This window comes from Cyanistes caeruleus, chromosome 1 (genome assembly GCF_971803275.1).
Source record: "Cyanistes caeruleus chromosome 1, bCyaCae1.hap1.1, whole genome shotgun sequence".
In the NCBI taxonomy this organism is placed as follows: Eukaryota; Metazoa; Chordata; class Aves; order Passeriformes; family Paridae; genus Cyanistes; species Cyanistes caeruleus.
This window is the reverse complement of record NC_141701.1, coordinates 79,295,867-79,320,514: the sequence shown is the minus strand read 5'-3', so window position 1 is coordinate 79,320,514 and position 24,648 is coordinate 79,295,867. Positions and strand designations below refer to the sequence as shown.

General features: G+C 36.5%; 1 long non-coding RNA gene across 1 annotated transcript; it reads left to right on the top strand.

Annotated features, from left to right (window-relative positions):
• The first annotated feature begins 9,571 nt into the window (after positions 1 to 9,571).
• On the top strand, positions 9,572 to 20,329 carry LOC147655646 (uncharacterized). Its single transcript, XR_015289557.1, has 2 exons — positions 9,572 to 9,849; positions 16,932 to 20,329. It is a non-coding gene; the product is annotated as an uncharacterized LOC147655646 (long non-coding RNA).
• Positions 20,330 to 24,648: the final 4,319 nt, after the last annotated feature.

Sequence of the window (24,648 nt, the reverse complement as noted above, 5' to 3'; positions counted from 1 at the left end):
TCATATTTGTGAGTCCAAATCCAGAATACTTAAAGATACAGAGCACACTTATTTCTCAGAAAGAGCAAAAGAAAATTTAAAAAAGGTAGTCATTTGTCCAACACATCTTTGCCTTTTAGAAGCTGACTGTAGTGCTTATATCAAATTAACATACTTGTTTAATAGAGTTAATTATTAACATAAGCCACACTCATGCACTTTCACTCTTATTCTATCCAATTTCTAAGAACCTATGATTGCAGATATAAAATTTAAAAAAACTTATTAAAAATGTTTAATATTATAAATAAAATGTGTAAGTGGAAACACATTGAATGTTCTCCATGCTGCATATATAAACTAAAAAAAAAAATTTCGATGTAATATACACTGAACAGAAGACAGAGTAGATAATAATTCTTGTGAAGACCTCTAGAACCTAAATGCCTGAGATTTCGAAAGTAAAAAATAAGTAAAAAAGTCAAAAAATTTACTTTGGAAAGTAAAAAATAAAATATCACAAGATCATGCAAACATGAATATTTACAAATACTAGCTTTTTGTTAGAATAACATCTGTAATGAATGCTCTGACTATAAAGAAACAGAAAAAAAAATACTGCTTTGGTATCTAAGTTTGGTATCTAATACCTAAAAATCTTAAGTATTACTTAACAATCTCAAAAGAGTTTGGATCTTTAACTTAAGAAATTTTCTACCCGATAAAACATTTTACGCCAGCTTGAAATTTGAAACAGAACTAGTTACATATTCTGTTGTAATGTTTGTGAAATGCTGGCTTTCACTTTTATTACTATTATAGACTTCCCACTTTAAACCAGAAATCAAACTGAGTTCTCCAGTCTTGCCCAGTCAGCAACTCAGTAACACTCTGAATTATGCTGCACTCTCCTTTTCTTTCTTCCTTTCTCCTATGCACCTATTTAATGGTGTATTCCAGTCTCTAGGAAACTTGTATCCACACAGATTTTATCTCCATCACTGCAGTGGAGAGGAAGGTTTTATTATGCACCAAATTAATATTTTATTATTTTCTAGACAAATAAGCTGAATTCTAAGACAAATAAATGTGTAAATTGGTATTTAAGGATTATTGAAATGTATACCTCACTCAAAATTTGCCACTCAACATCATTTTTTTGCTATCAGTAACAATAAACAAAAAATGTAAGTTTTGAACTCTTGGCTTCTCTTTCGATGTGTGTGCACACCTCAAGGATGTGCATGTCTTCTTATATGGATAAAAAGAACCCCAAACAAAAAACTTACTGTACTCTAGGTTAAAGTGTAACCAACAAACTTGCAAATATGCTACCTTTTAAAAACTGAAATTTAAAAATGTTCTGATATTAATTTCATTCTATACCTTATTTCTATGCCTATGATATCGAGAGTGAAGTTCAGAATCTCTAATTGCATCTCAGAGAGTAGTGCTACTGATGGTGCTCAAGGCATTTAATATCAAGAATTCTGTGTTCAAAGATTTCACTCTGATAATACATCAGAACTACACTGAGGTTGTACAACACTTGCCAACATATTTCTGAGGTGATTTACTTGTTAAAACTCACATGAACACATAAATTTTTTTTGCCCTAATTATAGCAAAATTTCAGTGCAGATTTCTTTTTTTTTTACTTTGTACTGTTTCTCTTTGTCATATGAAATATTTTAAAGTTCCCTTCTGCTTGTCTTTCTAAATTTCATATGTCTTTACAGATTACCAAAATTGAAATACAAGGTAATCAGATAAGGTAGTAGATGTCAAAATGATATATTTGGTTTCTAGTAATGAGCTCTCAGCATATATGATAGGTAGATGCAATTATAAAATGGGAGAATACAAGAATTATCAATAGCTATTTACATTCTTCAGGCAGCCAGTTGTACACCTAGTTATCAGCAAGGAATAATTCTATGATTACTATGATTTGGTTTGAAAATGCCTTGCTAGATTTTTAATAGGGTCTCTAAAGCTGAACACTATTATTTCATTGATTTCTCTTTTTTTCTGTGTTAGGAAAAAATTTTTTGTCATCTATACTAGATTTGGCCAAGGTAAATTTCTTCATAGCTGCTCATATGGGGCTATGTTTTGGATTTTTGATCTAAAAAGTGCTAATAACACACTGATGCTGATCATCCATTGCTGAGCACTACTTACACACTGTCAAGGTGTTTTGTACTTCTTGCACCATCCCACCTGCAAGGAAGCTGGAGGTGCACCAGAAACTGGGACCTTCTTGTGCACTGGAACATGTGATCCTAACTGACCAAAGGATTATTCCATACCGTACAATGGTGTCCTGGTTTCATCTGAGATAATTTTCTTCTTAGTAGCTGGTACAGTGCTTTGGTTTAGATTCAGAACAGTGTTGATAACACACTGATGTTTTGGTTGTTTTGATGCTTGATGTTTAAATACTGCTTACTCTGAGTCAAGGACTTTTCAGTGTCTCATGTGCACAAGGAGCTGTGAAGGAACATAGATGGGAGTCCTCCTGGAGTTGGCAGTTCCCTGCTGAAGGCAAGCAGAAAATTTGCTTTACTTGCATATGTGCCTTTTGCTTTCCCTATTAAACTGTCTCTATCTCAATCCATGAGTTTTCTCACTTTTACTCTTGCAGTTCTTTCCCCAGTCCTTTTGCGCTGGAGTAAGTGCGTTGCTGTGTTAAACCACTTAATTGCCAGATGAGGTTAAACCATGATATCAATTTGTCTATAATTTTTTGGACATTCAAACAGCTAGAAACTACATGCTCCTGTGCATTTTGCTTCACCTGTGTTTGCTCTCCAGAATCAGAAGAATCACATTGAAATATAAATTTGAATAAAGACATCATCTATTAATTCATGCTTATTTAATAATTTTGGTTCACAGATGATTTTAATCTGATTATCTGGTTGCGATGCACTTTGCCCTAGAGTATTTAATGCAAGTGCATGTCAGATATCAGAATATAACCAAATATGTCCCAATGGTGTTATAGAGCACACATAGCCCAGGAAATGCACAATAATGAGACAGCAAAAGCATGAAAGAGTTTGCTGAAGTATCTTTTACCATCCTGAGAAAACAACATCAGCTTCTGGAGCAATTTCATAAACCCTAACACAACTGTTGAAATTGTGTGTGTTACCCTAATTTCTTTTTCTTAAGAGAAATGTCATGACAGAAGTCTCTTATTTGACTTTAACAAAAACAATCTTGATAAGAATAAGGTTATCTGCTCCTCATTTTTGCTGTTCTCAATTCATGTCACATTTGAAGATTTACAATCCTCATAAAAACCATTACCATCTTCTGTCTTTTCAACTCTATGTTCTTCCACCTGCACTACTCCTTTCACTTCTAATGTCAATACAAAACGGCTCATACAGAATTGGCATGATGAACCTTGCTACTCAGCATCTTTTAAAAGAAGGGACTGCTCATGAAAACCACAGAAATTCAGCAGCACCCAAAGAGTAGCACCCAAACTGGGGCCTAAGGTGGATTGCAGCAGGCACTTAGGCAATCCAAAGAGAATAAGTGCCTGGACAGAACACTTCCTTTGGTTTGTGAATGACAGCACACTGTTGCACCAGTCCTTGCTGGGAAAACAGAAACATGGCAAATGCAAGGCAAGAAGCATTTGAATGAAGAACTCCAACACAGAGATTCTGTTATACTTAAACTGGCCATTTATATAACATGCCCATGTTATTAGTACTAGTGAACTCTTAAAACCAAACAAATAAATTGTTGTGTTATTCCCCAAAAACTGTTATTAATGAGATAAGTTGAGGCTTACTCTTTTGTTGAATTCTGCTTGTTTTTCCAGTTGATCTTTGCTTTAGAGACTTTAAGATGCTCTTCGTTACAATAAGCATTGTAATGCTGTACTTACATAAGTGACTGAAGGTTTGAGTACCATAAAATACTCATAGTGAACAAAAATAATTTCTAACAGTATAGCCTAGATAGCCCTAGTGAAGAAAAAGTAGTGAAAGGCATGTAGAAATTTAGCATCAATCAAAAAGTTTGAGAATAGAAATCAGATTTTTTGAGGTATATGAGAAAATTTGGACAAATTTGGTTGTTTGTAAAAATGATAAAAATACACTTTCTCTGTGGAAATATATCAATAACTATTGAACATCGGCAGTATCAAAGTTAGATCAGTTCTGAATAAAACATGGACCTTGAACAAGTTTTCTCCGACAAGCATTTAAAATTGTTTGAAGTAAAAGCATTTAAAGCACCATTTGATATTCCCACACAAATTCTAAAGTACTATAGGTATTCAAATGACTTTTCACATAAAAGTTCAAGGAAAAGGTAATTTGAAGGATAAAAATCCAGAAAAAAATATTTTTAGATTTCTAGTAATTGTGATATATAAACACAATCAGAAGACAAGTGAACTAGCAAAATACATGTTTGCACTCTAATTATATATTTACATATATAAAAAGGCCCAAAAATAATTTGCTTGAAAATTAAGGTGCAAGGGAAAGACTATTTGAAAAACCATTCTATTACAACACAGGGATTTTTAAAGACAAAACATTAAAAACTCCTCCTCTCAAAACACCACATAAAAATCTGGCTGAAGAAATTTCCTCTTTAGATGACAGGAAATGCTTCACAAACACCTCAACACTGATTGCATTTGCACATTGATTTGCATAGCTTCTGACTATGCAGAAGGCGTGAGATTTGCAAACATCATGAAGTTCAACTTCATGATCAAGTTCAACTTCAAGGTCAAGTCAAGATCCTGAACCTGGGTGAGGCTAATCCCAGACATGAGTACAGATTGAGAGAACTCACTGAAAAGAGGCCTGAGTAGGACTTTCAGGTTCTGGTGGACAAAAAGCTTGACATGAGCCAGCATTGTGCACTCCCAGCCCAGAAAGCCAAATGTGTCCTGGGCTGCATCCAAAGCAGCATGTCCAGAAGGGCCAGGGAGGGGATTCTGCCACTCTGCTCTGCTCTGCTCTGCTCTGCTCTGCTCTGCTCTGCTCTGCTCTGCTCTGCTCTGGTGAGACCCCACCTGGAGTGCTGTGTCCAGCTCTGGGGGCTCCAGGAAGGACATGGACCTGCTGGAGCAAGTCCAGAGGAGGGACACCAAGGTGATCAGAGGACATGAAGCACCTCTCATACTAGGAAAGGCTGAGAGAATTGGGGTTGTTCTGCCTGAAGAAGAGATGACAGTCTTCCAGTACCTGAAAGAGACATACGAGAGAGCTGGGGAGGAATGCTTTACAAGGAAGTAGTGGGAGGCCAAGGGGGAAGGGCTTCAAACTGAGAGTAGGTGCAGATTAGATATTAGTAATAAATTCTTTACTGTGAGGGTGGTGAAGAAGTGGAACAAGTTGTCCAGAGAAGTTTTGGATGCCCCATCTCTGGAAGTGTTCAAGGCCAGGTTGGATGGACCTTTGAGTAATTTGGTCCAGTGAAAGATACCCCTGCCCACAGCAGAGGGGTTGGAATTGGCTGATCTTTGAGATATCTTCTAACCCAAACCACTCCGTAATAAGCTGACCTTAGCTGAAGCTAGAACTGATGAGAATAGTCTAAGAATGAAGAAATGAGGAGACATCTGCATCTGCAGTAATTCAAAAGGCTATTTTCTGACAATTTAATATTTTTGCAACATACAGACATAACATGTCTGTTAATTCCCATTTTGCCTATTTTAAACAGCATATAAAATTGTTTATCATGTGGATAGTTCTGAAATTACGTGGAATTTTATAGAGAGGTTAATATTTTTTAGCTCACTTCACTCACAAACACATTGTTATCCCAATTATATCAAGCCAAGATAATTATAAACTAAGATCTGACTCATCATTTGACCAAGCAGTTAAAAACATATTGAACTTTTAAAAGTAGCTATTGCTCAAAAAACATTAAGATTGATACTTGTACTACTATTCCTTTAAAATATAATTGTTACACATGACAGTCAGCCTTTTTTATCTACAACATATGCAATTTATGCCTCCAAAAGGAAATTAGTCAAGCCACTAAAATGTACACAGGAAAAGCCATCTGCACATATAAGGCTTTTTTCATTTAAGTGATCACAAAAATGACAGCCCCTGAAGTGTCTTTGTGCACATCAAGAATTATCACAGACTTGTTCAATCATGCTCTGCAATGCTGAACAATATACTTGTTTTTATTTGAACCAGTAAGATCTATGGCTTGTGTTTAGTACTCATTTTAAAAGGTACTAAAGCAGAGCCAATCATCGTACATAAGATGAAGCGATAGTTTAGGAAGAAAATGTGATGAAATGGTAACAAAAAAAGAGCCTTTGTTAACCACAAGGTGATAAGAAAAATGCTTCAAAAACAAGTAAGATATCAATTTGTCAAAACTAAATTATAAGAGCTGTTGAACTGGAACCCAATACATGGCTAATAGTAAATGTGACAGGGAAAATAGTGTCTTCTATTAAACTGTTAGAGATATGTCAGAAATTTCATTGCTTTCTCAACATTATTGGATGAGTGCAGATAAACAAAATAAATTGCAGAATTTTCTAAGGTTTCCGTAGATTGTTTGCCTATCCCTGCTTCAGTCTGTTATACCTACTCAGCACAATCTTAGTAAACTTTTGACCAATGGAACTATTTCACCCTGCCTTGACAAAGCAATAAAGACCACAAATGAGAATCAAATTCCCACAGGCTTTGTAGAGACAGAGCAAGTCTTTGCAGTGGGAAATGCAAGAAGAATGCAGCTATCATTGTTTGTCAACAGACATTGGCCATAAGGACATGTTGATCTATAGTGGCAAAGCCATTCTTGCCCTCTACCTGATGGTAGATGTTACAAGTTTGAGGAACAGCTAGGATTCAATGAAGAGAAGAGAGGGAAGAAACCCTAGAGTATATAGAGCACATACCATAGGAAATGGGGTGTTATTAGCTGAACTGTTTTTAAAGGATGTTCTGTCTGCTAGGATGTGAATAAACTACAACTGACCTTGACAAAAAATAGTTTGGGGAAGAAAGAATGCTTTTGTGCGAGCAGAAGACATGGCTTCAAAGTGTAAAACACATAAGAGATTCATATATCTTGAAGTACCACCATATATCAGATATCAAAAATACCTTGTTTACTGCTTCCAGCAATGGAGGAAGAAGAACACATAACACATTAAGTGTGCAAAATTAATGAAATTTCAGAAATCCTTTAGTATTGTCACTTCATTTCCATTAGTCTCTCACTGTAATTATTCACCTTGATTTTCTGAAACAGGAAGTTCAGTTAAAAAAATGATGCCTTAGACAAAAAAGCTGTCTAAGTTTTAAAAAAGTGAATGGGAAATAAATGCACACTAACAAAAAAACTAAATTCTGAGTAGAGAAAAAATATTCATTTACAGAGGAAAATATTACACATTAACCTACTTGAAAAACTGCATTTAAATCAAGTTGACAGCAGAAAAGTTGCCTTCCTCAGTGTTATAGCTATGAAACAGAGATCACTAACTATGCTGAAGTGAAATACAAGGCCTTTAAAATTAATAAAAATACACCATCTGAAATTTTTAAACACTTCCTTCCAAATTATTCTTTTCAGTTCAGCAAGAGAGGAACCAATTTGGGAGATGGCAATTTTGTCACACAAGCCAAAAATCATTTCTGAGTGGAACTCGACAAAAAACTTTCTGCAGAGATAACTGGTAGGTACTTACCAACTTTCTACTGTCAGTTCTACCAATGCCAAATCTGTTAGTAATTTGAATATTTTCTAGCATAGGAACTGATCCACTAATTCTAAACACACAGACATATCTTACCGTTTTATCACAGTAGTTTTAACTGCATTAGATTACATTCAGTTGTCTGAACTGGTGCCTTGAGAAGGCTGACTTAGAACAGAGGCTAGACAGAGTTAAGAATAAAGTAGGCATTTGTCCAAAGGCCTTAAAGGATACACCTTGGGCAGTACAAGAGCCTGGCCAGGGCTGTGAAAGGGATTTCCTCCTTCAGCCTTAAGCCTGTGTAGGTTTATTTTCATAAATATTTTCTTTCCTCAGAAACTCTTTGCACCCTTCTCCAGGTACCCTGGGCAGCACATAGCTAGTGCTTGTTGGTGACTATCAGCCTCTGGTAAAACCCAAGCTGTGTTGATCATGTGGCAATGGTCAACTGGCAGTGATGCCGCTGTCACAGTGTCAGCACAACTGGTATTGCACAGCCCTGCTCACCCCAAAGACATAAGAGTCACTCCCCAACAGCCAGGACAGCCAATGCCACCCTTTCAGGGCCTCCAGGTCCTACAAGCTCCAGACCCTGCCTGTCAGGATACTGGGGAATTAGTGGGATTATGTTAATGATGGCAAAAAATTTTAACATTGGCTCTGCTCTGTGTGCAGATTCCACCCTTCCATTTTGTTCTTTGGAAGCATTACAGATTTTCTGCAATCTCAGTGGTGTCACAACTTGAAGAGGGCACTGTCTGCAGACATTTTCTGCATGGCATCACAGTCAGCACGTTTTTAAACTGTGCTTTAAAGCTTATTTCTTACTAAACCTTTTCACCGAAACAAAATTCCTGGACTTATCACATTTATAGAAGCCTTGTGGAAGGAAAAAGGAAATTAAGTTTTCTCCTTTGAGGCAGACAGAGAAGTGAATTTGTAGGAGTGCAGCTCCTACATTAGGCACAAGATATCCTGAAATATGTCAAGATGACTTTTCCTTTGTAATTTTAACATTTTCAGTACCTTCAAGAGCTATTTAAGAAGTATTTCTTTTTTACAGTTGAACGTCCTAACACAAATGGATTTATATGGTGTAACTAGAATTTTCAAGTGGTTTTACATACTATTTTAGTACTGAAGGCCATTAAAAAAACCCCAGAGTTTCACTGAATATAGTTTTTGATAAGTTTAGGGACTCAAAGCTGCTTTTTGGTGCCAGTATCAGGTACAAAATGCATTGCTAGGAGTTTAAAGTAATGTTCTCTGACCTTACATTAAATGCAATACCCTTTTATCTCTGGGTAGCTTGTTGAAAATTCATCTATGACTTCAGTACCTCCAACAAGCTCTCTGAAAAACCATCACCACAAACTAACTTTGAAACCATTTTGCAACAAATCTCAAATTGCAATTTAATAGATATCCCAGCGAATAAACACACAAACAAACAGCCCACGGTAAGCTACACAGAAACTCAGTACAAGGGAGCTGACAAGTGAAGAATTTTAGGTGTTCCAAAGATGCTTTGTTTACAAACATCTTTGTAATGGGTTTTATAAAAAAAGTCTAGAAAGCTACAGTAAACATTTTACAAAGCAGGTCTCATAACACTGAATCTTTAATAAAAGATGCTTGACAGACACTGACCACAATTTTTTAATTACTTTTCAGGGTAGCCCATGGCAAGGTGCCGGCGGCTGCAGCGGCCCCAGGGCCGGGCCCGGCTGAGCCCCTCAGCCACGGGCGGGCGGGCGAGAGCCCCGGGGAAGGCCTGGCCAAGGGAGGGCAAAACGCTGCCCGGCAGCCAGGGCTGAGCCAGGGGAACCGAGCCACAAACAGCCCTGCGAGCCCCGGGGGGACAGCGGGAGCGGGGCCGAGGCCGGCAGAGACTCGGCAGGGATGGGCCTGCGGCCAGGGAGAGACCCCGGGCGGGCCGGGCTTTCCCGGTGATCCGTGGAATGTTCTAGGCTGAAGGGAAAATGTAGGAAGGAAGAAGTTGCAGAGAAGAGATGCTATGGACTGAGCGCAGCCTCCAATTTCCCCTCCCCCTGCGCTGCTCACTGGAGGAGAGGAGGAAGAGAAGCCAGAAATGTGTGAGTGAAGTTGAGTTTGGGAAGATGGACGTACAGTGGGATAAGGTCAGTATTTTTTTTGGTCTTTGTTCCACACGATACAGCTCTATTTTAATGGGCGATGCATTTTTCTTTTTTTTTCCTCCCAAACTGAGTCTGTTTTATCAGTGATGGCAAATGGTGAGTTTCCTGTCTTTATCTTGGCATATCACATTTTCAATCCTCTGTCTGGTTGAGGAGGGGGACTGAGAGAGCTGCTGGGTGCAATCTTGTTGATGTCCAGGGTCAACTCTCCACATCAACAATGTGCTTCAAGGCAGCAATGTTTTAGCACACTAACAATGCATTGCAGTCCATTCTCATAGTCTGGGCTGCCACAATCACACAGAAATTATATAATATGAACTCTGACCTTTTTTCCTCTCTGATCTCATGAAAAATTTTAGCATTTGTAATTACTCAAAGCTGATGCATAACATATCTAATTCAAGTACTGTACAAGGCAATGGCTTAAGGGCTATAAGACTGGAAACTTTCAAGTGTTCTCAGCATTAGCAAGCAATTTCCAGGAGGCTATTTCTAGGGAATTTGACAACCATAAAAGAAACTACTTTGATTTTAATGAATCATTTATTCAAGTAAAACCAGGCAGCAACAACAGAACCTGAAGAAAGTCTAGGGTAAATGGTGTCCAAGCAAAGGGAATGAAAATCCTTTATCATCTGTGACACTATAAGGCTTAGAAAACCACCAGAGAAGTAGTTTTCTTTTCTTCTTGAAATAAATGTTAGAAGTAAAGCTATGCAGCAGCAAATTAATATCTAAAGATAGAACAGGGGAGAAAGAATGCAGGGTGAAAACATATGATACATATACATTATAATAGAATAGTTGAAACACATCTGTAAAAGAAAACTTACTTAGTAAAGATTACTTGCTTAATAATAAAAAACCTGGAAAGTCTGGAAACATTTTAGCCTTTTAATTAACTTGGAATTTTTTAAAGATCAACACTGAGCTTCATAAAATGAACCTTTCCAAAGGAATTTTAAAAGTTTCCGTCAGTGAATTGAGTTACTTTGCTAACGTAATCTGTAGATTAACTTGAGTTTTAATCACAGTTTGTCAATATTCAGAATTCTATAATGGATTAAAATGGTTTTCAGTTAACTTTTTCTGTGGACAAACAGTAATCACAATTTTACTCACTGGCTAAAAAATAATTTTATTCTCTTAGTTATGTTAGCTCCATTCTTAAGAAGGAGGGAAATACATGTTTGTATTTACTCGCTTTTATCCCTTTCCACTTTATGTGCCTTCTGATTTCTACTTAAAATAATTCCATGTGCCAGAGTAAGAGGAAAAAATGTCAATTATAGAACTCATATTAATAGCTATTAATTTGATAAAATGAGACACTGAATGTGATGAAGGAAATGGATACTTTTTTTTTTTTTTTCTCAAAAACAAAATAAATCAAACCAAAAAAATCCCCTCCCCCAATAGGACCCCCAAAACTAAACAAACAATAAAACCCCAACCCCTCCCAGAAATCGCTACAATAAATAGCTGTAGACTGGAATTTTAGATAGCTTACAATGTCACTAGGAAACAGAGTCTCTTATTATTTTCTACATGTACTTCTTTGCAAAATACAATTGTCCTATGACTGGTGCTAAAGGGAAATTTTCAAAAAGGATCATAAATCAGCTATATTGCAAGTTGAAAGGTTGGAAAAGAAATATCACAAAGATCATTGCCAGTGACTTAGGAAACAAATAATTTTAGATATTAGACAGATTTAGATAATTTTATAGTGTTTATAAACACTTGGAATAGTAAATGAAAAGGAGTTTTGAATAATGATGGGAATTCATCAAAATTAATTCCCACATTATATAATCCACATCTATTCCCCCTGATTTGAAAACAATGCAAGGAAGGGACTTGAGAAAAGACTACATCTTCAAAAGAGGAAGAAAATGCTGAAGGCAGCAAGTATGGAACTCTGTCAGGCACTTTCAAGTTTTAGTATCTCACATGCATGGGAAATAATTTAGCAAAGAACATGTAGCTTATTGCTCATAAAAAATATGTCACAAACAGAAACAAATCCTAAGATTCCTAGTCTGTAAACAGCTACTAATTTTGTAATGGGCTATTTCTAATTTTGTAACGGATGTAAAGAAAAGTAGTGATTAAAAATGCATGTTTGAGCTGCTGAGATGTACTTCAGCAGTGATATTTGGACTAATCTCCAGAGGAAGAAAGCTGGTATTTGCTTCTGATCTTGAATAAGTCAAGTCATCGTTTTCCCATTTTAATTAATCACTTGCATTTTTTTGATTTTCTGTCTTGAAAATTATGTTTGGATTGATTGCTACAAAGCACTAGAAGTATTTACATTAAGATTCAAGAGAAAATTATGAAAGATGATATTAGATATCAAAATACTTATAGAATCAAATTTTAATCTCTTTAAGCCTCTGAAAAATATAACAAGTCATATCTGCATGTTTGCTACTGCAAAATGCAAGCATATTATAATTAAAGAAATGTGATGACAAGTCTGAGAAAATAAGGTCTAGATTAAGTTTTTGAATAGGACTATTCAGACTATAGGACTATAGACAGACTATTCCTATTTTACTTGATCTTACCAGTGTAAATGAAGACTTCTTACAACTCTAATCTTCCTTCACCTTCTCCTATCACTTCTTCTCCCTACTGGAAAGTTAAGATTAAAGAAAGGATTTTTTTTCCTCCTCTATGAATGTTTAATTTTTTTCCACAAAATAAAAATTAAAAAAGCAAAAACAAAAAACAAAAATCCTGTGACTACGTAAACTAATGCATTTATTTATTTATTTATTTGTTTATTTTTTTCCTGTCGCAGCTTCAACGGGGATTACAGAAATATTTCCAGGTCTCAAAGAGACATGAGCAGTTGATGGTTGCTACAAAGGTATTTATTGTATAAAAGCATCAGTCTCAAAGGCAGAGAGTTCAGAGAGTTAAAATCCTTACTAAAAGCTTTAGCATAAAGTCCTGAGTTCTGAGCAGCAGGTCTCTGGTACAAGGTCCCGGTGTTTGGGGCAGCAGCTTCTCGGTGTGGAGCTCTGTTATCTTGGGCCACAAAAGCAGTTGGTGATGATGGAGCTGCTGTTCTTCTTCTTCAGATGTTTTTTTTTTCCTTCTGCCAGTTGTTCTTCTCCAATCCCCAATACAGGGGATTAAATCCAGAAATCACCCAATCAGCTAAAAACACGCTTCTAAAACAATATTTTTTACAGCAATCTAAGCTTAATTCTAACATGTGAAAGCAATGTTCTTTTTACCTAAATCATACATATAGGATATTATCTGTTTATGTGAATAATTCTATCTGTTCTTATCTAAGAATACAAACTATATTTTTATTATGTCTGGAGCTAAGTTGAATTTGTGAAGGGTATTATCACTGAACTTTAAACTGGGTAATAAGGCTTTTCACTAGCTAACACAGACTCTTAGGGCACTTAAGCTATTTTTTTTCTTACTTAAAACTAAAACCTACACTTTTACTCTGTATTTATGGTTTTACATTTTAATTATTTTCTCTCTCTGAGGAGCTCAGAGAGGCTTTTATTTTGGATTCCAACATTTGCCTTCAGTAATTACACTTCAACAAGTCACATTCTTGGCATCTCTATTTTTTTTCCCTTTGAGTAGAAAAATGCAAAGATACGATTCATAGTGAATGTTTCTTAAATATCTTTTAATTCTGCACCTGAGAACTAATTACTTGCTTTCTTCTGGCATCTGCTGAGACCCAGAGTTGTGAAAGTGTCTGCTGAACTGTCTCCTTTAAGTCCCTCAGACTTTTCTAGTGATGAAGGAGAAACAGAATCTTTGTCTCTCCAGCAACAGGGAAGCCCCGCAACACACACAGCTTACTGTTTATTTACTGGCTGCCATCTGTATCCCTGGGATTGCCCCAAACAGCCTTCATGCAGAATATTCAAATCCAGGATGCTAACAGATATTTAGCTCACATTCGTGGTGCTATGTTGAAGTAATGAGAATCAGGCCCCTAATTTAGAACAGCTCCACCAAGACTTCTAGCTCAGAATAGTGCAGGTATTTTTTCCCTCCACACACTCTGTCATTTACTCCTGACATTTAAGAATTATTTAGAGGACAGATTTGTCCTTATTTTTCAGCTACACTACAAACCCAAGGTAAAGGCCTCTGTCAGGCAACTGAACACTACTAAAGGATATGCACTGAATTTACTTCAGTACTGCCACACAGTGTAAAAACTTTAAAAGAAAGTAGAAAAGTGGTCCCAAATTTTATAATAGAAAAATGTTAAAAAGTCAGATAATTTGATTAATAAATTCAAGGTAAAATGAGGTCCACCGAAAAGCTGCCTGCAACCTTGGGAGACCAGTTTGTCCAGTTGTCAGGTGCTTTAAGATGGAAATCAGGAGCAGGCATCCCCATGGCTAAACTTCCAGCTTTGTCTGGGACTCAGTGAGAAAAAGTATATCACCACTGGAAGAAGGGGCAGGCAAGTCAGTCAGACTACAGGGATATTGTGAGGTTATGGGGGAAGGAAAGTAGAAGGGCCAAAAAACAGCAGGAATTTAATCTGGCCACTGCTGTAAAAGGCAAAAAGAAAATTTTTTACAAATATATCAACAACAGGGTGAAGGAAAACCTCTGTCCTTCACTCAATGTGGAGTGAAATATAATCACAAAGGATGAGGTAAAGGCTGAGGTAGTTAATGCCTTCTTTGTCTCAGTCTTTAATAGTCAGAACAATTGTCTTTAAGGTATCCAGTCTCCTGAGCTGGAAGCAGCATGAAACCCCATCATCCAAGAGGGAATGGGCAGCAACCTGTTAAGCAACTTAAACCCACAAAAGTTCATGGGGCTGGATGGATTCACCTGAGAGTACTCGGGGGACTGGCAGAGTTCCAGTTGTCAGGAGATTAGTAAATGAGATGTCCATCTACAAGGGCCAGAGGTACAATCTGGGGAACTACAGACCCTCAGTCTGATCTCAGTGCTAGGGGAGGGGGTCATGGAGCAGATCATCTTGAGTGCCATCATGCAATATGTACAGGACAATCAGGTGTTCAGGCCCAGCCTGAAGGTCCTTCTTGACCAAGCTGACCCCTTCTATGACAAGGTGACCTGCCTAGTGGATGAAGGAAAGGCTGTGGCTGTTGTCTATGTGGATTTAATAAAGCCTTGTGACACTGTTTCATACAGCTTTCTTCTGGAGAAACAGACTTCCCATGGTGTGGATGGGTGTACTCTTGACTGGCCAAAAAAAAAAAATTGGCTAGCCAAGCCTAGAGAATGGTGGTGAATGGAATTATATCCAACTGGCAGCTGGTGGGGCTCCCCAAGGCTCAGTACCAGGGACAGTCCTGTTTAACATTTTTGGTGGTCTGGACAGGGGAGATCCAAGTGCACCTTCAGTCAGTCTGCAGAGGGCATCAAGTTAGCTGTGAGTATTGATCTGCAGGAGGGTAGGAGGGCTCTGCAGATGGATCAGGATATGCTGGATTGTTGGGTCATGTCAGGTTGTATAAGGTCGAACAAAGTGCCTACACTTGGGTTGCAAAAATCCCATGTAGCACTACAAGCATGGAAAAGAGTGGCTAGCAAGCTGCCTGGAAGAAAAGGTGCTGTTTGACAGCCAGCTGAACATGATCTAGCATATGCCCAGGTAGCCAACAAGGCCAATGGCATCCTGACCTGTATCAGCAATAGTGTAGCCAGCAGGAGCAGGGCAGTGATTGTCCCCTTGTACTTGGCATTGGTGAGGCTGCAATTCAAGTCCTGTGTTTTGGGCTCCTAACTCCACAGAGCTGTGTGTATTTTTGGCCCCTCACTCCAAGAAACACACTGAGCATTTGGTGTATATGCAGAGGAGGGCAGATGAGCTGGGTAAGGATCTGGAGCACAAGCCCTATGAGGAGCAGTTGAGGGAACTGGTGTTGTTCAGCCTTTGAGAAAAGGAGGCTCAGGGGAGTCCTTATGCCTGAAGAAGAGGTTGTAGCCAAATGAGGTGTAAATTTCTTCTCCCAAACATCAAGTGATAGAACAAGAGAAAATGGCCTTAAATTATGCCAGAGAAGGTTTAGATTGGATACTAGAAGAAACATCTTCATGGAAAGGGTTGTCAAGCAGCAGCCTTAAGAAAAGATACTGAGAATATCTAACAGCTGTTGTAAAGCTTAGCTATAGCAAGTACTGAATCCTCCTGGGAGTCTCACTGCAAATAATTGCTGTTTCCAGAAATCTTTTGGCTGAAGACAGTTAGCATCTCACCAGTATGACAATATTCTCTGTTAATAAATATTTATTATCCTTGGCCTAGACTTCTACCTAAACATCATCTTGCTCTTTTGATGCCATGTTTAATAAGTGCATTCTGATAATGGACCTCTCGGATGGAAACTGTATAATGAAATAGAAGAGCAACAATGAACGAGAGCATTCAGTTGCCAGCAACAAAGATTAAACTCATGTAAAGACTGACTAGACAATAAAAAAAATCTGCCCTTTAAGGTTTATTTTGCTTTTCTTATTGTCATGCTGGTTCAACTACTTAATCTGCCAGTCCACTTCTGAAAGTCTCCCAGTAAAAGAAAACTGAATTTCAAAAATGGAGAAGGTTATACTGCATCTTTTTCACATGCTAAATGGAGCTTAAGTGCTCACTTGCACATTTCAGGTAGTACTCTCAAGGCAATGAATTACTTCCCCTCAGAGAATTCATTCAGAGTCAAATTTGACAGCAGATGTCACAAAGAAAGTTTGCTTGTATAAAATTTAAACACACTATAATCCACATCTAAAAGAACCCCAAACAACTAAGCATTTTCTCTTCTGAAAGACAGAATTTCTATTCACTCAGATGATCTTTTTTTCATGATCTTTACTAGGGTCATGATTAACACAGGTGGAAAATATAAATCCATGCATTCACTACTGGAGTGAGAGTTCCCATACTCTCCATCAGCAAATGCATATTTCCATCTGACATGATGTATGACACTGAGTACAGGGATTGCATCCTGACACAATTCATTTACCCAGAGGTTTGATGCCCATAGACACACCTTGACTTGAGTGTTCACCCTTCACAGTGATCTGTGCTGGAAGAACATCATCAGCCTGGAAAAAAAACACAGAAAATCCCAGACTTTCTGACTACACTGAAGTCATCCAGCCAAAACCCAAGAAATTAGAGGTCATCTTTGAAAAATGTGGCCTTAGATTTAAGCTTCTCAGTTTCAAAAAACATGAAAAAAGATAAGTAACTATCCCTATAAAAAATTTGGACCTCTGTACCCCAATAAAAGTCACTCAAGCCTCTCCAGACTGAGCTAGGACTATGTAATACTGTTTGTTGGATGCTGGTCCTGGTTCCCTGATCAGCAAGAAAAAGAGGAGAATTGCCATAACAGACAAAAACAGACCTCCAAGCTGAGAAGAAAGAAAGTGGTGATACTGAGATCATGCTTTTACTGGCAGAGGAAAGGAAGAAATCCCCACTATGAACATTACATGCATTCTGGCATGGACTTGTACTTCTCCATGCCTCTCCTCAAGGTACTGTGAATGAACAGCATGAAAAAAACAGAGGGTCGCTGCCAGGTTAAAGATTTCGCCAACAAAGAAAGAAAGAAACAGAAAAAACCCTAGTCTTTTCTGTATTAAGTAGATAATCTGGACTACTGGACTTCTAAAAAAACAACTGACTATAAATTATTGATGCTACATTGGCTCAACCCTTTTGTCCATAAGATGATTTGGAAAGAGATGGTTCTTAACAATGAAAACTGCTGGGTGAGCATTGCTGTGACCAGTATACTTCCACAAAGGTCAAGGCATGCGGAACAGGGAATGAAGCAGTTCTATAATACTGGCTTAATTAAGATTGATATAGTAGCTGTGCATTAGAACTCATCCTTGTAGACAAATACTCCTCCAAATTCTGCAAAGTACCCTTATATCTGCTTCCTTACCAAGGTGATATCCATCCAAAACATTATTAGCCTCCTTTCATGCAGCCTCCATTGCTTTATTTGTCCTGTATTGCCATATTTGAATCAGAATTTCTTGTCACAGTTGTCCTGTTAAAATAAGTGTTTAGTTTTGAATGCTACAATATTGAATTATCTGTGTTAAAAACTTGAGGGATCTGCAACCGTATCTTACCTAAGAAATACGCTTAGAGATCTTCTGTGAAACCAATACATTAAAATGTTCCTGTGCAGCTTACTAAGCTTGAAAACAGCAATTATTTTTGTATTAGAATAAGCTGTGATTGTAAATAATGATAAAAGCATAGTCAAGTAATCAAAATCTCCTTTCCCTGATTGCTTAATTAATTTATACATAATACCTCTTGGGAAAATAGTGCTAAGAAAATGTTCAAAATCTTATTTTTCCATGTCAGAACTAATTTAAAATAGCGTATTTGTATTGTTAAGATATTGCTATTCTGTTTTTAAGAATGGTATCATGCCTATGCCTCCCACTGTTAGAGTATCTCATGAAAGTTAAAAAAAATAAAACTATTACTTTCTAGTCTTCCCTCAACCTGTGAATGATTGAATTAGAGCATATTTTTCAACCTTTTCATTCACAGGTAATTAAATTATTTTTTTCACCTCAACTGTTTCTTGCAAACCCCTGCACACCCCCCCCTTCACCTCCCTTAAATTGCAGATTCCATTTCAGAAAAGGGAGCATAGGGGGCTTGGGTTTGTAGCAAAATATATCTATGATAGAAAGTACCTTGTGATGAGGAAAGCACAGAAGAAAGAAAGCTTTAAGTCTGTCTGCTGAATTTTAGATAAAAAACTGAGGGACAGAGTTCTCAACACAGGCTTATCAAAGTTTTTTACTTTTGTATTACTGTTTTCTAAAGTGAATTTCAGCCAAAGATGAGAAAAAGGGAAAGTTTGTGTATTGTGGCTGTGATACAAAAAGTACTCTTTGTTTGTCTATTTGATTTAATCCATGACTTATACAATTTGACCGGCAAGATATAATGATAAATTCTTTTGTTCAGCAGGAATTTAATCTCCAAGGATAACCATGAAGCAGAGTACATATATCAAAACAGACCAATGGGGTCACAGTAGACATATCTAGAATAATAAAATTAAATTAAAATGGAATAATTTCATTAAATGAAATTTAAGGAGAAAATTATTCTAATTCAGTAACATTTGTACTATATTCCATGGGAAACAAGTTTTATTCATACAGCTTAATTTCAAAATGATAAAGTGCTACAAAATTTTAATATGTATTTGATTTTCAGTAGGTAAAACAATGTAAAGACTCAGAAAAATTAACTTTCCAGTTGCTATAAATTTATTTAAAATTAGTAGGGGACTGAAAAATAATGTGAAATTCATGTTTTTTAATATTTTATTGGTAAAATATTACTAGGTGTTGTATCTGATGTTTGAAGCATTCAAAAGATCTCAAATGTTCCATCTTTACAAAAGGAAGACTGTTGTAACAGAGAGATGAAAAACTGAAAAATACTCCTATTCAGTTATTCAATTATCTTTTGATTACATTTTAATAGGTAAGAAGTTAAAGTACATACACATTTGGTGTTTTTTTCTTTTGTGTGTGCATCTGCTGGTTTGTGTGCTCTTAGAAAAAATGCAGGAAAAGCTGCAAATACTTTCTGAAAAATAAAAAATAGCAAATTCACAGTTCAGTTGAGAGTTGAATCTTCTGACAACATACTTAGGTGCCTTAATAACATGGATTTATCAGTTAAAATATTTGGAGAAGGAAAGAGAGAAAATGACATTGCGAAAAAAAGTTGAATAAATTGGCTAAATTAAAAAAATAATGGAACACATTAAAAAGTGACTGTATCTGAAATTTCAGATATGGATGCAAACTGAATCTGGGAATCACAGCCCTAATCTCTTCCTATAAATAGTTCTTTGGTCTGCATCAGCTGACTGATTAGTGCCTTTCAAAACAGCAAAGTTTCATGGCTAGGAACTGAATCATCCAGTTTCTATGGTTATGAGCGCCTGAGAATCAAATATCTTGGGGGTTTTATATGATCTATTAGTCTATCCAAATAACTGTCCATCCCTCAAGCTGTGCAATGGAGTACAAGATGCACAAAACCAAAAAGAAAAGGCATAACAATATACCACTGTGGGGCACCTTACTTCCTTTGCCAATGCTGTATTTTATCCGATGGCACTATCTGATAGTTCTTTCACGTAAACATGCTAACAGTAAACAGTCTAGGGAGAAAACAAGATCCTTTTCCCTTCCAAACCCTCTGCCAAGCTAAGAGAACTATCTACTGAAAGTAATGCAGAGTAGAATAAAGGGGAGGAAGGGAGGGAGGGAGGAACTTCATGCAGTTTGTATACAAAAGATTAATTTTCTTAAGAGTACTACCGAAAATTTCTTATTCAATGTACGGAGAGTGTCTTTGTCATTAGCTTTCCATTCACTAATAAAGTTGCTTTTGGTATTGAATTATAAATAAGTTTGAGAGCTAACATAGAAGAAGGTCTATATTTCCTGCAATAGTAGTCATTGTAGTAATAATAATAATTTTTCATATGTCAGGGAACTTCAAAAAATCCTCTTTAATAACAATCCTCTTCAAACTCCAATGTATCTTTCTCAAAGACATCTTATTGGCTTTAACCATTTATATTTCAATTCACACTATGGAATACTTCCCACATATCTAGAATAAGAAAAATAATAATGAAAAAGAATTTGTGCAGCTAGAAATAAAAGCTCATGGCATGACTCAAAAATCTGAAGAAAATCTGGCCATATTTGAAAGAGTGCTTTTGATTTTCTATCAACTTTGAGCAACATCAAGAATGTCTGACATTAAGTTCTTTAGGGATAAGAGGTAAGGAAGGTGAATTATTTCTTTTATCCACACATAAATTAATGACTTTATTTTTTGAAACATCAGAGGTTAAAACAAAGAAAGCCTTTTCCTGAAAATGCTGCTACTATGATGGCATCACAGAGTAAAGCGAGTCATAACGCGAAAAGCCTCTACCTATCATCATACAGCAATGACAAAGTTGAGACTTTGAATAATGCAGAGTATGTTTTTCCTATAAAGAATCAGGATGGTAACAATCAAAGTGTTATTACACTCTAACCTTTAAATCTAAGCTCAAATTAATTCACCATCAGAAGTCTGTCAAGGTCTTCCTGCATTTCTTGTAAGTCACAGAGCAGAGAAGCTTTGTCTCAATCACAAATTCTTTATTATTTTTTCTGGAAGTGCTGTCTTTTTGTTTCACATTTTCCCAGCAAGTACATTATGATACTTGGTATTTCATGTCAGGTTTCATCTGTATTTTGGCTCACAGACAATTGTGACAGAATCTCACGTACCTTTTCTTTCGAGAAAAGTGTTTTAAACAGTCCCTGCTCTTGCTTCTGCCTTTGAATTGTAGCTCGGTTTTCCTGAAAACATCTAGTGTTACACAGTGCTGTACTTAATGTCATACATTATCCTACAATTAATATACATCCCTCTAAAAAATTTAAATCCAGAAAAGGTCATTGGAGTGTTACAGGAAAAAATGGTGCTTACCCAAACTGAAAAATCATCCTCAATTTGAAGTAAAGGGCTTCTTTGCACAGATATTTTAGTCTCATTCTTGCCACTCCTGCATCACAGCCTTAAATCCTTAACAAGTTACTTTTGATGCAGAACAGCAGAACAGACTTTATATTCCAATATCTAAACCAAGGGGACCTAGAGTTTCTATATCTGTTTTCCAAACATTTTTTTGTATTGATTAATAAGAACATGAATTCTTCAACTGTTTTCAGGAGGATCAAACAAATAGGATCAGAAACCTAGTTAGTAGACAGAGAAAAGTAATGGCATCCTTCAGCAAGTATGTGTGCTGTTGTTCTTGAAGGACAGATTCCATCAAAAAAAAAAAGGATTAGAAACCTGAAGTGGAACACAAAACAGCATTCAAAACATACAGATATGAGAAATTTATCCCCAAGCACTTTCTAGCTCTGAAAACTGAAGGCCATGGTCATCCTGGTCACATACTTGGTCATATCATTGCTGATAAAAGTCCAGACATAAGATCCTGCTTCTGAGCATAGAAGCAGATTTTTCAGGACTTTAGACTTTTTTTTTTTTTAAAGACTTTCAAAAACCTCCATGAACATGTAAAAGTCAAGAAAAATTAAGCACATGACTATAATAATAAAAAAAAAAATCCGGAGAATGACAGAGTTTATAAAAATACTTTTCTTCTGCATTTTCTGCATTTGCTTACAGTGATTCCTGTTCTGCAGACTGAATTCTTATACAGGGAGCCTATGTGCCCCATTAATGGGTTAACACAGCATGCAACCAAGAAATAGATCTACACCTACAGATCCATTTGTAAGGCCTACAGTGAATGGCCTAATAGCTGAACCTTAGTATTAGATACTGATATCCAGAATCTGATATCATTGCCCTTTTCTTTTTAGTGGGTCAAAACAATGCAATTTCTCCTCTCAAACTCTACTACATGCTTATGCAACCAGATTTTTACTTTGATTCTTATTTTCAAGATTTAAGGGTCAGAGGTTTTGGACTTCTATTAATGAAAATATTTAAGTCCCAAGCTTTTAAAATGCAGCAGTTAACCTAATAGAGAATGGTAAAATCAGACAAGGAACAAAAAAGATTATGATGGACAGGATGTCTTATGAAATAAAGCAACATGGTTATTATTGTGAATTCTGTGTATATATATACACATCCAATACAATGCAGCTCCCACTATCAAATATGTGACATGTCAAGCTAGCAGCTTCCAAAAAGCTACTCATTCGTTCAACACCTCTTCAGAGTTTATTCTACCAGCGGTTAAGAAAGATCTTGATAATACCCTTGCAGGAAGTCAGCTCATCTCAAGGATAAGACTCAAGGTTATGATCTATATCAAAAGCATAACAATGAAGGTCATAGCTGCTTTTATTATTTTGAAAAGATATTCTTCCTGTTAAATGTCAGGCTTCTGCAAAAAGATCCCATCCCAGGTAGGGGCAAAGAACCATATGACTCCACCATATCTAGGGTCCTGATTATTATGAAAAATCATAGCGTTACACTGAAATCTTTGTAAGTGCTCTAACCTTGCTCCAAGACTGCTGGTCTCTCCTATGGATATATACTTTAGTATTTAATTTCATTAGAGATAAATGGATGAATGTTTACAGACATTTTGCAGCACTCACAGACTATATTATTTCCTACTTCCGACTCTCATTCAGGCATTCAGCACAAGCCCCTCTTCAGCTGCAGAAGCCACTTGGCAATGAGTACTTCACACCTCAGTAGCAAGTTATAACAAAAGTGCCAGCAGTCTTCATATTGCCGTTTTCCTTCCTACTTGATTCAGAAATTGCTCTTTGTAGAACAAATAGCTGACCTGCCTCCACTTCATGTGTACTGAATGCAGACCTGGCAGTTAGCTCCAAATACTATGTGCAGAGCCAGCCCTGAATTTCTTCCAAAATAATTATGCTTTTAATAGTATTAGATAATGTCAAAGTTCTGATTAACATGAGAACAGAGGGGAGAAGAAATGTTTAATATTGCCTCCTATATATGTTGAATATCTATTTAGATACTATTCTAAAATTTTTAAGTAATGATATCTAATTTGAGACTTCATACAGTGCAATTTAGAAAACAAACTTGGGAAACCAGGCATTTGGCCAGCCATAACCACAGGCAAATACTTGATCTTTAATTTCAATTAAGGCATTTTCCTGGATATAGTTGTATACATATGTACACATATCACTGAAAATCATTCACATTACCTTAGACTAAAATATTATCAGATCTTACAAATTTGGCTCACTGATGTTTCATCATTAAAGTAGATGTTCTAACAAAAACTCAGCAGAGTCAAGTGTTTTAAAAAATTTCTGCTGTTTGGGGTTTATAGTAAGATAAAATCCCCTTAAAGAATGAAAAGGCACTATGCTGTTAGTGATGATGCATCTCAAATGAGATTTAAGTGCAAGGCTTTCAGATCCTTTTGTTGCTAAAACCCCCATGTCATCACTTTCAGGAGTTATAAATCTTCAGTTCCATGCACAAACTCCCGCTATTCCATTAATTTACATTTGAATAAATTTTCCTCTGCTTTTCAATTACACGTAACACTCACTGCTTTTCTTAAAAGCCTTTATAACGTTGCAGTCAGCAATTGCTCCACTGTATTGTCAAAGACAGCTGTCCTACAGAGGTAAATGAAATGGTATTTTCCTGTAATAGCATTAGGATCATTTGGGAGGCTAAGTGCTAAAATACACTGCTATCCTTCTCTCATAATTTATGAGAGACATATTTTCACATTTACACTACTTCAAGTCATATTCCCTACTCATTTACCATTGTAAATCCAACTTGCATATTTAAAAGGGAAAAATTTGCAGAGCACAATACAGTATTCACTAAATGCAACATAGAAATGAATAATTGCCATTTCTCATTAATTTTCAGTATTTTCTGTACTAAAAAACAATAAATTGTATCTGGAAATACCATTTTTCTCCATGTTTAGTAAAAGTGTCTGTACTAATTTTCTGAGCTATTTAAATTCAATATTTTCTACTCAGTCTTACTTCATGGTGAAGGAAAAACTAATTTAGAAGAAGGGAAAGGAGCAATGATTATTTCCAACAGTTCCCTTGGAGACAAAGAAATGCTTACAGTATCATCTTGGTAGATCAATGATCTTGTGGCTGAGGTAAACTAGTGGCACATGCTAGCTGAGGAGAATACCTGAGTGACAG